Source organism: Gossypium arboreum, chromosome 3, assembly GCF_025698485.1.
Source record: "Gossypium arboreum isolate Shixiya-1 chromosome 3, ASM2569848v2, whole genome shotgun sequence".
In the NCBI taxonomy this organism is placed as follows: domain Eukaryota; kingdom Viridiplantae; phylum Streptophyta; class Magnoliopsida; order Malvales; family Malvaceae; genus Gossypium; species Gossypium arboreum.
This window is the reverse complement of record NC_069072.1, coordinates 111,185,843-111,197,845: the sequence shown is the minus strand read 5'-3', so window position 1 is coordinate 111,197,845 and position 12,003 is coordinate 111,185,843. Positions and strand designations below refer to the sequence as shown.

General features: G+C 37.1%; 1 long non-coding RNA gene across 1 annotated transcript; it reads left to right on the top strand.

The window, feature by feature from the left end:
- The first annotated feature begins 4,006 nt into the window (after positions 1-4,006).
- On the top strand, positions 4,007-11,149 carry LOC128290115 (uncharacterized). The gene is made up of 2 exons (XR_008279758.1): positions 4,007-4,052; positions 10,945-11,149. It is a non-coding gene; the product is annotated as an uncharacterized LOC128290115 (long non-coding RNA).
- Positions 11,150-12,003: the final 854 nt, after the last annotated feature.

Below are 12,003 nucleotides of genomic sequence, written 5' to 3'. Positions count from 1 at the left end.
TATAAACTTACATCTCATTTAATATCAACATAATAACATTAAATTACACATTGTCTTATTAAAAATCATATGAACTTACAATTTCCCATAATATCCATAATCATAGAAATCACATTTATGTATGATAATTCAATGACTTCATGTACCATAGACATATTTTTAAATCAATTCATAAACTTGGCACCATAATCATTTAATTTAACATAATTCAATTAATTCACTAAATTTAACTTTCAAATATAAATTACAGCATTATTGTTGTATTATTATCATACCAACTTACATACTTTCAACACCTCGGAGATCATAGTAAATATATCAATTTTACATTGAAACATGCATAAATTAATGCTTATTATACATATGAACTTACCTTGATATTAAAACGGTCATTTTACCAACTTTCCCAATTTTTAATTTTTCTCTCATTCTAGGTTCAAATCTCGTTTTGGGACCTAAAACATCATATTTTACTTATTTAATTAATGTACTATTCAAAACAGTCCTTAACTCAAACTTTGGAAAAATTACAATTTTGCCCTAAACTTTTGCATATTTACACTTTTGCCCTAGGCTCGGAATTAAACTTCATCCCTTATTCTTATGTTTTATGACATGATGATCACTTTTACCTTCTATGGAAACATCAAATTCTCACTCTAACATATACTTATGACTATTAGGTATTTTTACCGATTAAGCCCTTTTGCTCGTTTTCACTTAAAATCGAGTAGCACAAGTTGTCTAACATAACTTAAAACCTCATATTGTATCATAAAACACTAGAATACACAAATTTTACCTATGGGTATTTTTCCAACTATGAACCCTAGGTTGAATTATTGCTAGCATAAGCTAAATCAAGTTACCGGGACTCCAAAAAAGTAAAGAACTTGAAAAACAGGGTTAGAACGGACTTACAATTGAGCTTGGGAAGCTTGAAAACCCTAGCCATGGAGTCTCCCTTGGTATACACGTCCATGGTGAAGAAGATGAGCAAAATTGGCTTTTAATTTTGTATTTTAATTCATTTTACCCCTAAATGACCAAAATACCCTTACTACTAAACTTTTCAAAAATTCCATCCGTGTCCAATTTTTGTCCATAACTTAGAAATTGGTCAAATTGCTATTTAAGACCTCCTAATTAATATTTCAAATCAATTTCATACTAGAAACTTCTAGAATGCAAGTTTTGCAACTTATTCAATTTAGTCCCTAACTTCGAATTAAGCACTTTATGCATAGAATTTCTTCACGAAATTTTCACACAATCATGCAATCATATCATAGACCTCAAAATAATCATAAAATAATTATTTATATCTCATATTTTGTGGTCCCGAAACCTCTGTTCCAACTAGACCCAATTTTGGGCTATTACATTGTCCCTTAATTGGACCTTCGAGGTCAAATCTATACATTAGAAACATGTCAGGACTAAATCAGGAACTCAGAGAATTTTCACGAAATTCTAAAATTTTTCTTAAATACAAGGGTCACACACCTGTGTGGGTAGGACATGTAGCTAACACAGTTAAATGACATGCTCGTTTTCTAAGCCGTGTGGGCATTCGATGTAAGGCACACGACCGTGTCCCAGGCCGTGTTCATACTCGTGTACCTGTAACACCCCGAATTTGGGCCTAGAAGTATTGGGCCTTGAGTGGGTCCGTAAGGAGGTTGTATATAGGTATTTAATTGTGCAATGAAATGAAACAATTAAATGTTTGCTATTAGTGGTTAATGCCTTTGAGAAGTGTTGGAGAAATCTTGGGTTCAAATTTGGGCTTTAGCAAAAATTTTGGTATTAAGTGAAAAAAAACCTGGATGCTTGGATGAGGGTTTTTAAATTATTGTGTTAAATAAATGACACAAGGAAGCTTGTAGTCTAGTGGTTGTGGTGTCATTAAGGTTGTATGGGAGCACTGGTTCAAGCCTTGGCTCTTACAATTTATTTTGTTTTTTTTAAAGGAACACGGACTTTGGCCTTTAGACCTTATAATTAATTGGGGATAAAATATGACACAAAAAGCCTTGTGGCTTAGTGGCAAGTAGCGTGTGGAGCATTTAAGGGGAGGCATAGGTTCGAGTCCCATGGCAAGCAAGGAGCATTTATTTTGCTAACAGGGGGCGGCAAGAGTTGGTGTTGAATTTAAACTCTAATGTTGGAGGGATCCCACATCGGGAAGCTAACATAAGAGTGGTTGTGAAGTCGGCTTTAAATAGAGGAACCATGAAGAGAGTAAATGTACCTTTCTTGGCTGATCCCTTTCGCTGTATGGCGTGCTCGTTTGGGTTGGGCGTCTGCTAAGAGTGCTCGGAGTGTGGATTAACTCCAGTCTCCTATCAGGTGTGTATTTCTTACTACTCTAGCTGTAGGATGGCTACTTGAGCGCGATGGGTCGAAAGGGGTCATGTGGGCCTAATGGGCCTACAAGCCCAATTGGATAAGTTGTTTGATTGTGTAGTAAATTTGGGCTAGGCTAGGTGAATCTAATATTTGTGGCTAGATTTGGGCTAAAAGGGCCACACGAGCGTGTGGGCCCATTTGGGCCGAGAATGGGTTTTAGAGCCATTAGTATTGTTATCCATGTTTAAAATACTTTGGTTTACAAAATTACCAAAATACCCTGCTTTGTAAAATTACTAAAATACCCTTGGTTTATAAAATTACCAAAATACCCCTAGTTTGTAAAATTATCAAAATACCCCTAGTTTGTAAAATTACCAAAATACCCCTAATTTGTGAAATTACTGAAATACCCTCGACCTGTAAAATTATTGAAATACCCTCGACTTGTAAAATTACCAAAGTACCCTCGATTTATAGAATTACCGTTTTACCCTCGATTTGTAAAATTACCGTTTTACCCTCGATTTATAGAATTTATAGAATTACCGTTTTACCCTCAGTTTACAGAATTACTATTTTACCCTCGATTTATAGAATTACCGTTTTACCCCTAATTTACATAATTATCGTTTTACCCCTGATTTACATAATTATCGTTTTACCCTCGACTTACAGAATTACCGTTTTACCCTCGATTTATAGAATTACCGTTTTACCCTCGATTTATAGAATTACTGTTTTACCCTTGATTTACAGAATTACTGTTTTACCCTCGATTTACAAAAATACCGAAATACCCTCAATTTATAAAATTACCAAAATACCCCTGATTTACAAAGTTACAGAAACACCCTTGACTTTTTAAAAATTATAGAAGTACCATTGGTTTACAAAATTACTGAAATACCTTTGGTTTGTTGACTTACCAAAACACCCTTATAGGATGAAATGACTAAAATACCCCTAAAAGGTAAAAAGATCGTAAAGCCCCTGTAGGGTAAAGTGACCGTAATACCCCTGTATGGTAAAATGACGAATATGCCCTTATGTTCCGTATGACTGATGTACTTAGGATTTACATATATTGATATTGGATTAGTTAAGTTTGAGTGACAATGGTGGTTATCGTGGCGATTGATTTTGGAAGCGTTTCAACTTCAACCCGTAATGTGTGTACTAACCTCGTAATAGCTTAGATTAATATTTCTTTGAAAGCAAAGCTTCATATTTTAGTGATTCGAGAATTAATATTTAGATCTATTTTCTCGCATGCGTTTAAGTTGGATTCTAGCGGATATTGGGTAGGAAGGTATTTGGAACGTTCTTCAATGAGTAGATCTCTTGGTAAGTATTCGAACCTTCTTTCCATTTGTATCTTGTGGTTTAAGAAAAGTGAAAACCCTCTCGTCGACTAAGGCTAAAAGGTTTTTGGTGTTATTTGGTTTGTTGGTGCTAGTGAGGATTAAAGGCTACCGATCGAGGAGTGTGTGAAAAGCTTGGATCATCGGAGTGACTAAATCTAGTCATCAACTTCGCAAAGGTATGAACCAAGGGCCATTGTGGATGGCGGTAGAATGTGTAAGTGATGATAATAGGTAGTTTTCGATTTGGTTTAATATTAACATGGTTTAATCTATAAGTGGTTGATTATAGGAGAAATCGCATAGGAGATCTCGTCAAGGAATATCGCAAATCAGGTGTGTAACGAACCCTTTCATAACTTAAAGCGATAAAATGCCGAAAAGCCGAAATGCCAAAATTCTGGCATATCGAGGACTTGTGAGCAAGCGACGCTCACTAGTTAGTTAGAATCGATGAGACGGTGATCGAGAACGATGGAAACGGTAAGAATGTGATTTTTGGCGTTCTTGGTAAGTTGGGCCTCGAGGGGCCGAAGTGGGGCCCATTGGGCTTTCGGGCCCATTTGGGTAAAATTGGTAGAAAACGGAAATCTGTTAAATTGCATGATAAGACTGTTAAAACTGTGATGGAATATAGGCTAAGTGGGCCTAGACGACAGAATTGGCTAAGTAGGGCCCATTAGGGGTTTTAGGCCCAATAACTCGATTTCGCTAAAAATGGGCCAGAATCACTGTTTGCACCCATGGATTGTTAGTAATCGTTAATGAACATGGAAACCCTAATTTTTGGTAAAATTACGAGATTACCCTTATAATATGAAAATAACCGTTTTGCCCCTAGGTAAAAATGACCATTATACCCCTAGGGTTTATGTATGATTTTAATACATGGGATTTTGATAAATATGGTATGTATGATATGCACATGAAATGTATGCTATGCACATGATATGTATGATATGCACATGAGGTAATCATAAATGCATTGGGTTGGGTTTTTATATGGATGGAGGAAGTGAAAAAGGGCTTATGCCCCAGTTATCAAAAGGGCTTATGCCCCAGTTATCAAAAGGGCTTATGCCCCAGTTATAAAAGGGCTTATGCCCCAGTTATTGAAAGGGCTTTTGCCCTGTTATTAAAAAGAGGCTAGGCCTCGGTTATATGATAAAGCACTATCTTTGCCAAGTGGAGAGTTTGGCGGGGTGGGTCGAGTTAATCCCACATGGTGTGTTGGTTGGTACGGTGGAGAGTAGCGGATGGTGGGTTGAGTAGTCTCCCAAATGGGTTGCATTCTTTCATTGAAATTATATGTGACATTGAAATGGGCCTAAGGGCCATACTGTTTCTGATAAAGGCTTGACCCGATAATATGAAATATGAAAAGGCTTCGCCCGAGAATATGAAATATGAAAAGGCTTGACCATATTATGAAATATGAAATATGAAAAGGGCTACTGACCAAAGGCATGATTGAGATTGGATTTGGGCTTAGACCTAACAGTCGTTATTGTTTTGGGCTCTGAAAGGGCTTGTTGCACATGAGTTTCCAAACTCACCCCTTTCCTTAACCTTGCGGTGAGCCTTGATGTGGGGACTTGGGCGGAGGGATTGAGTGGCCACGGTGATTGTCTTTGGACTTTTAAATAAGTGTTGGTTTTCATTTAATTTCCTTTAATTATTATTTATTTTTAGGTTGTAATAAGGCCAATTTTAACTTTCCTTTTATTTCTTTTCGAATTATTTTAATTTTAATAACTTTAAAAATTGGTTAATAATTATTCAAATGGGCTAGACTTAGGGCGTGTTTTCAAAATGATACTTGTTTTCAAAATATCTCAAAACCACGATTAATCGATTTATCAAAGACGTCCACTTAAACAAATTTAAACTCGATATAACAAAGTGTGGCTATGGTTGTGGGCATGTCTAGGATTGGATCCAATTAAAGAGCTTGGTACTTAGCGACCTTCATGGCTCACCTCCTCCTGTCTCGGATACCTACACGGTGCCCAGCTTCCATACACTTTGTTAACTCAATAAAATGTATGGTTTTAAAACACTAAAACGGAACGTGGGTTTCAACTCCAATGTGGCACGTCGATTCGCCATAACGTCAAAATTTGGGTTTGGGGTGTTACATTTAGTGGTATTAGAGCTAAGTTGCAACAACTCGGCTGTGGATCTGGTCCGAAAATTTTTCAAAATTTAGGCCTAAGAAGGGTATTTTTGGAAATGGTTTTTGAAAAGTTCATTTTAAAAATGTTTTACAGAGTATACATGTTAAAATGGTTTAAATTTTTTTGGGTTTTTGAAATTTGGTAACCGAAGAAGTGGCACACTGAATCTCTGACACCAAGTCTGTAAGTATTTCTGTTCCTCATATTACCTTTGTATTAAGATATTCTTGTAGATAGAACTGAGACCATATCATGACATTATAACTAGGGCAACCCTAAAACTCTAGAATCTGAGGGGCGTAGCTAGGCTATGATTACGTGAAAATAGAAACTTTAAAATACTATCTCGCATAAGACATATGAATAAATAGTAAAATTTTTGAGATCTTTGTAGTTAATTGATATGTGTCTTGGTAATGTAGAGTATTGATATGGATTCGAGGGTAAGCAAAGTCTACCAACTTGGTTGCGGTAACTTCGGAGCTTGGTCTTTGAGGCACCGGCGAGTTAGTAAGGAAAGTGGTAGAGGAAGTATTGGATACCAAACTTAAGGAAATTAGGGAAACGCTTCAAGCGGGGTGCATGGAGTGTAAGAAAAGGAAGGATTCTAGTTCTTAGAAAACCAAGCCTGGATTACGTGAAACATGTTAAGGCACGACCAAACTATCCAATCTGCAAAGACTACAACGGACGTCATCCGGTGAATGCCATAGGAAGACAGGCATGTCTTAGATGTGGGTCCAAGGAGCATCGAGCTCGGGATCGCCAAGTTTATTTTATTTAAATATGTGTTACGAATTGTATGCGTGCTTGATAAATGTTTCTTTACTTTGGTAATTAGATGTTCAGGTCATACTAAAATTATTTTTAATTAGAGTGCGTGGCGGAAGCATAGAGGTTTGACTTGAGTAATACTGATTAGTTGATAGTTGGAAATTTCGAGGACGAAATTTCTTTAAGGGAGTATAATTGTAACACCCCTAATTTGGGCCTAAGTATTGGGCCTTGAGTGGGGGTCCGTAAGGAGGTTGTATATAGGTATTTAATTGTGCAATGAAATGAAATAATTAAATGTTTGCTATTAGTGGTTAATGGCTTTGAGAAGTGTTGGAGAAATCTTGGGTTCAAACTTGGGCTTTAGCAAAATTTTGGTATAAAGTGAAAAAAAACTGGATGCTTGGATGAGGGTTTTAAATTATTGTGTTAAATAAATGACACAAGGAAGCTTGTAGTCTAGTGGTTGTGGTGTCATTAAGGTTGTATGGGAGCTGGGTTCAAGCCTTGGCTCTTGCAATTTATTTTGTTTTTTTAAAGGGAACACGGACTTTGGCCTTTAGACCTTATAATTAATTGGGGATAAAATATGACACAAAAAGCCTTGTGGCTTAGTGGCAAGTGGCGTGTGGAGCATTTAAGGGAGGCATAGGTTCGAATCCCATGGCAAGCAAGGAGCATTTATTTTGCTAACAGGCGGCAAGAGTTGGTGTTGAATTTAAACTCTAATGTTGGAGGATCCCACATCGGAAGCTAACATAAGAGTGGTTGTGAAGTCGGCTTTAAATAGAGGAACCATGAAGAGAGTAAATGTACCTTTCTTGGTGATCCCTTTCATTTGTATGGCGTGCTTTCGTTTGGGTTGGGCGTCGGCTAAGAGTGCTCGGAGTGTGGATTAACTCCAGTCTCCTATCGGTGTGTATTTCTTACTACTCTAGGCGTAGGATGGCTACTTGGGCGCGATGGGTCGAAAGGGGTCATGTGGGCCTAATGGGCCTACAAGCCCAATTGGATAAGTTGTTTGATTGTGTAGTAAATTTGGGCTAGGCTAGGTGAATCTAATATTTGTGGCTAGATTTGGGCTAAAAGGGCCACATCGAGCGTGTGGGCCCATTTGGTAGAGAATGGGCTTTAGAGCCATTAGTATTGTTATCCATGTTTAAAATACTTTGGTTTACAAAATTACCAAAATACCACGCTTTGTAAAATTACTAAAATACCCTTGGTTTATAAAATTACCAAAATACCCTAGTTTGTAAAATTACCAAAATACCCTTAGTTTGTAAAATTATCAAAATACCCCTAGTTTGTAAAATTACCAAAATACCCCTAATTTGTGAAATTCTTTGAAATACCCTCGACCCGGTAAAATTATTGAAATACCTCGACTTGTAAAATTACCAAAGTACCCTCGATTTATAGAATTACTGTTTTACCCTCGATTTGTAAAATTACCGTTTTACCCTCGATTTATAGAATTACCATTTTACCCTCAGTTTACAGAATTACTATTTTACCCTCGATTTATAGAATTATCGTTTTACCCCTAATTTACATAATTACCGTTTTACCCCTGATTTACATAATTATCGTTTTACCCTCGACTTATAGAATTATCGTTTTACCCTTGATTTACAGAATTACCGTTTTACCCTCGATTTATAGAATTACCGTTTTACCCTCGATTTATAGAATTACCATTTTACCCTCAGTTTACAGAATTACTATTTTACCCTCGATTTATAGAATTATCGTTTTACCCCTAATTTACATAATTACCGTTTTACCCCTAATTTACATAATTATCGTTTTACCCTCGACTTATAGAATTATCGTTTTACCCTCGATTTACAGAATTACCGTTTTACCCTCGATTTGTAAAATTACCGTTTTACCCTCGATTTATAGAATTACCATTTTACCCTCGGTTCTGTAATTACTATTTTACCCTCGATTTATAGAATTATCGTTTTACCCTAATTTACATAATTACCGCTTTTACCTGATTTACATAATTATCGTTTTACCCTCGACTTATAGAATTATCGTTTTACCCTCGATTTACGTAATTACTGTTTTACCCTCGATTTATAAATTCTTGTTTTACCCTTGATTTACGTAATTCTTGTTTTACCTCGATTTACAAAATTATTGAAATACCCTCAATTTGTAAAATTACCAAAATACCACGATTTACAAAGTTCTGAAATACCCTTGACTTTTTAAAAATTATAGAAGTACCATTGGTTTACAAAATTCTTGAAATACCTTTGGTTTGTTGATTTACCAAAACACCCTTGTAGGATGAAATGACTAAAATACCCCTAAAAGGTAAAAAATACCGTAAAGCCCTGTAGGGTAAAGTGACCGTAATACCCTGTATGGTAAAATGACGAATATGCCCTTATGTTCCGTATGGTGATGTGCTTAGGATTTACATATATTGATATTGGATTAGTTAAGTTTGAGTGACGGTGGTGGTTATCATAGGCGATTGATTTTGGAAGCGTTTCAACTTCAACCCGTAATGGTGTGTACTAACCCTCGTAATAGCTTAGATTAATATTTCTTTGCGAAAGCTTCATATTTTAGTGATTCGAGAATTAATATTTAGATCTATTTTCTCGCGTTTAAGTTGGATTCTAACGGATATGGGGTAGGAAGGTATTTGGAACGTTCTTCAATGAGTAGATCTCTTGGTAAGTATTGAACCTTCTTTCCATTCATATCTTGTGGTTTAAGAAAAGTGAAAACCCTCTACGTCGACTAAGGCTAAAAGGTTTTTGGTGTTATTTGGTTTGTTGGTGCTAGTGAGGATTAAAGGCTACCGATCGAGGAGTGTGTGAAAAGCTTGGATCATCGGAGTGACTAAATCTAGTCATCAACTTGCAAAGGTATGAACCAAGGGCCATTGTGGATGGTGGCGAATGTAAGTGATGATAATAGGTAGTTTTCGATTTGGTTTAATATTAACATGGTTTAATCTATAAGTGGTTGATTATAGGAGAAATCGCATAGGAGATCTCGTCAAGGAATATCGTAAATCGGTGTGTAACGAACCCTTTCATAACTTAAAGCGATAAAATGTTTAAAAGTCGAAATGCCAAAATTACGGCATCTCGAGGACTTGTGAGCAAGCGGCGCCACTAGTTAGTTAGAATCGATGAGGCGGTGATCGAGAACGATGGAAACGGTAAGAATGTGATTTTGGCGTTCTTGGTAAGTTGGGCCTCGAGGGTCAAGTGGGGCCCATTGGGCTTTCGGGCCCATTTGGGTAAATTGGTAGAAAAGCAATCTGTTAAATTGCATGATAAGACTGTTAAAACCGTTATGGAATATAGGCTAAGTGGGCCTAGACGCACGAATTGGCTAAGTAGGGCCCATTAGGGTTTTAGGCCTAATAACTCGATTTCGCTAAAAATGGGCCGAATCACTTTTTTGCACCCATGGATTGTTAGTAATCGTTAATGAACATGGAAACCCTAATTTTGGTAAAATTACGAGATTACCCTTATAATATGAAAATGACCGTTTGCCCTAGGTAAAAATGACCATTATACCCCTAGGGTTTATGTATGATTTTAATACATGGGATTTTGATAAATATGGTATGTATGATATGCACATGAAATGTATGCTATGCACATGATATGTATGATATGCACATGAGGTAATCATAAATGCATTGGGTTGGGTTTTTATATGGATGGAGGAAGTGAAAAAGGGCTTATGCCCCAGTTATCAAAAGGGCTTATGCCCCAGTTATCAAAAGGGCTTATGCCCCAGTTATAAAAGGGCTTATGCCCCAGTTATTGAAAGGGCTTTTGCCCTAGTTATTAAAAGAGGCTAGGCCTCGGTTATATGATAAAGCACTATCTTTGCCGATGGAGAGTTTGGCGGGGTGGGTCGAGTTAATCCCACATGGTGTGTTGGTTGGTACGGTGGAGAGTAGCGGATGGTGGGTTGAGTAGTCTCCCCAAATGGGTTGCATTCTTTCATTGAAATTATATGTGACATTGAAATGGGCCTAAGGGCCATACTGCTTTCTGATAAAGGCTTGACCAAGAATATGAAATCAAAAGGCTTGACCCAAGAATATGAAATATGAAAAGGCTTGACCAAGATATGAAATATGAAATATGAAAAGGGCTACTGACCAAAGCATGATTGAGATTGGATTTGGGCTTAGACCCAACAGCCGTTATTGTTTTGGGCTCTGAAAGGGGCTTGTTGCACACTGAGTTTCCAAACTCACCCCCCTTTCCTTAACCTTGCAGGTGAGCCTTGATGTGGGGACTTGGGCCGGAGGGGATTCAGAGTGGCCACGGTGATTGTCTTTGGACTTTTAAATAAGTGTTGGTTTTCATTTAATTTCCTTTAATTATTATTTATTTTTGGGTTGTAATAAGGCCAATTTTAACTTTCCTTTTATTTCTTTTCGGAATTATTTTAATTTTAATAACTTTAAAAATTGGTTAATAATTATTCAAATGGGCTAGACTTAGGACGTGTTTTCAAAATGATACTTGTTTTCAAAATATCTCAACACCACGATTAATCGATTTATCAAAGACGTCCACTTAAACAAATTTAAACTCGATATAACAAAGTGTGGCTATGGTTGTGGGCATGTCTAGGATTGGATCCAATTAAAGAGCTTGGTACTTGAGCAGCCTTCATGGCTCACCTCCTCTGTCTCGGATACCTACCTGGTGCCCAGCTTCCATACACTTTGTTAACTCAATAAAATGTATGGTTTTAAAACACTAAAACGGAACGTGGGTTTCAACTCCAATGTGGCACGTCAGATTCGGCCATAACGTCTGGGCCGGGTTTGGGGTGTTACAGTACCTCTCTAACTTGGGTCACACGGCCAGTCACACGCCCGTGTGCTAGGCCGTGTGGACAATTTAATTTTCAAAAATTAGGTGCAGGATTCACACGGCCAAGACACGCACTCGTGTGATGTTCTATGTGTTTCACACGGCTGAGACACATGCCTGTCTCTCTGCCCGTGTGACCAATTTTGAGCATTCTATTTCTAAATTTTTAAGATGCAGTGGACAGGCGGTCAAACCACACACCCGTGCATATGATCGTGTGTTACACACGGTTGAGACACACACCCGTGTGCCTACCCTTGTAGACAAAATTAGGCCATTTCCAAGCCTTATTTCTCACCCAAATTTTGCCTTGTACCTAAATTAACATTTTAACACATTTCCATACCAATTCAAGTCATTAAAATCAAGCCAAATACATGTATTGTTTATAACATATTAGCACATATGTTCAACTGATTAAACTTACCAAATTTGTACTTATGTTTATATGCA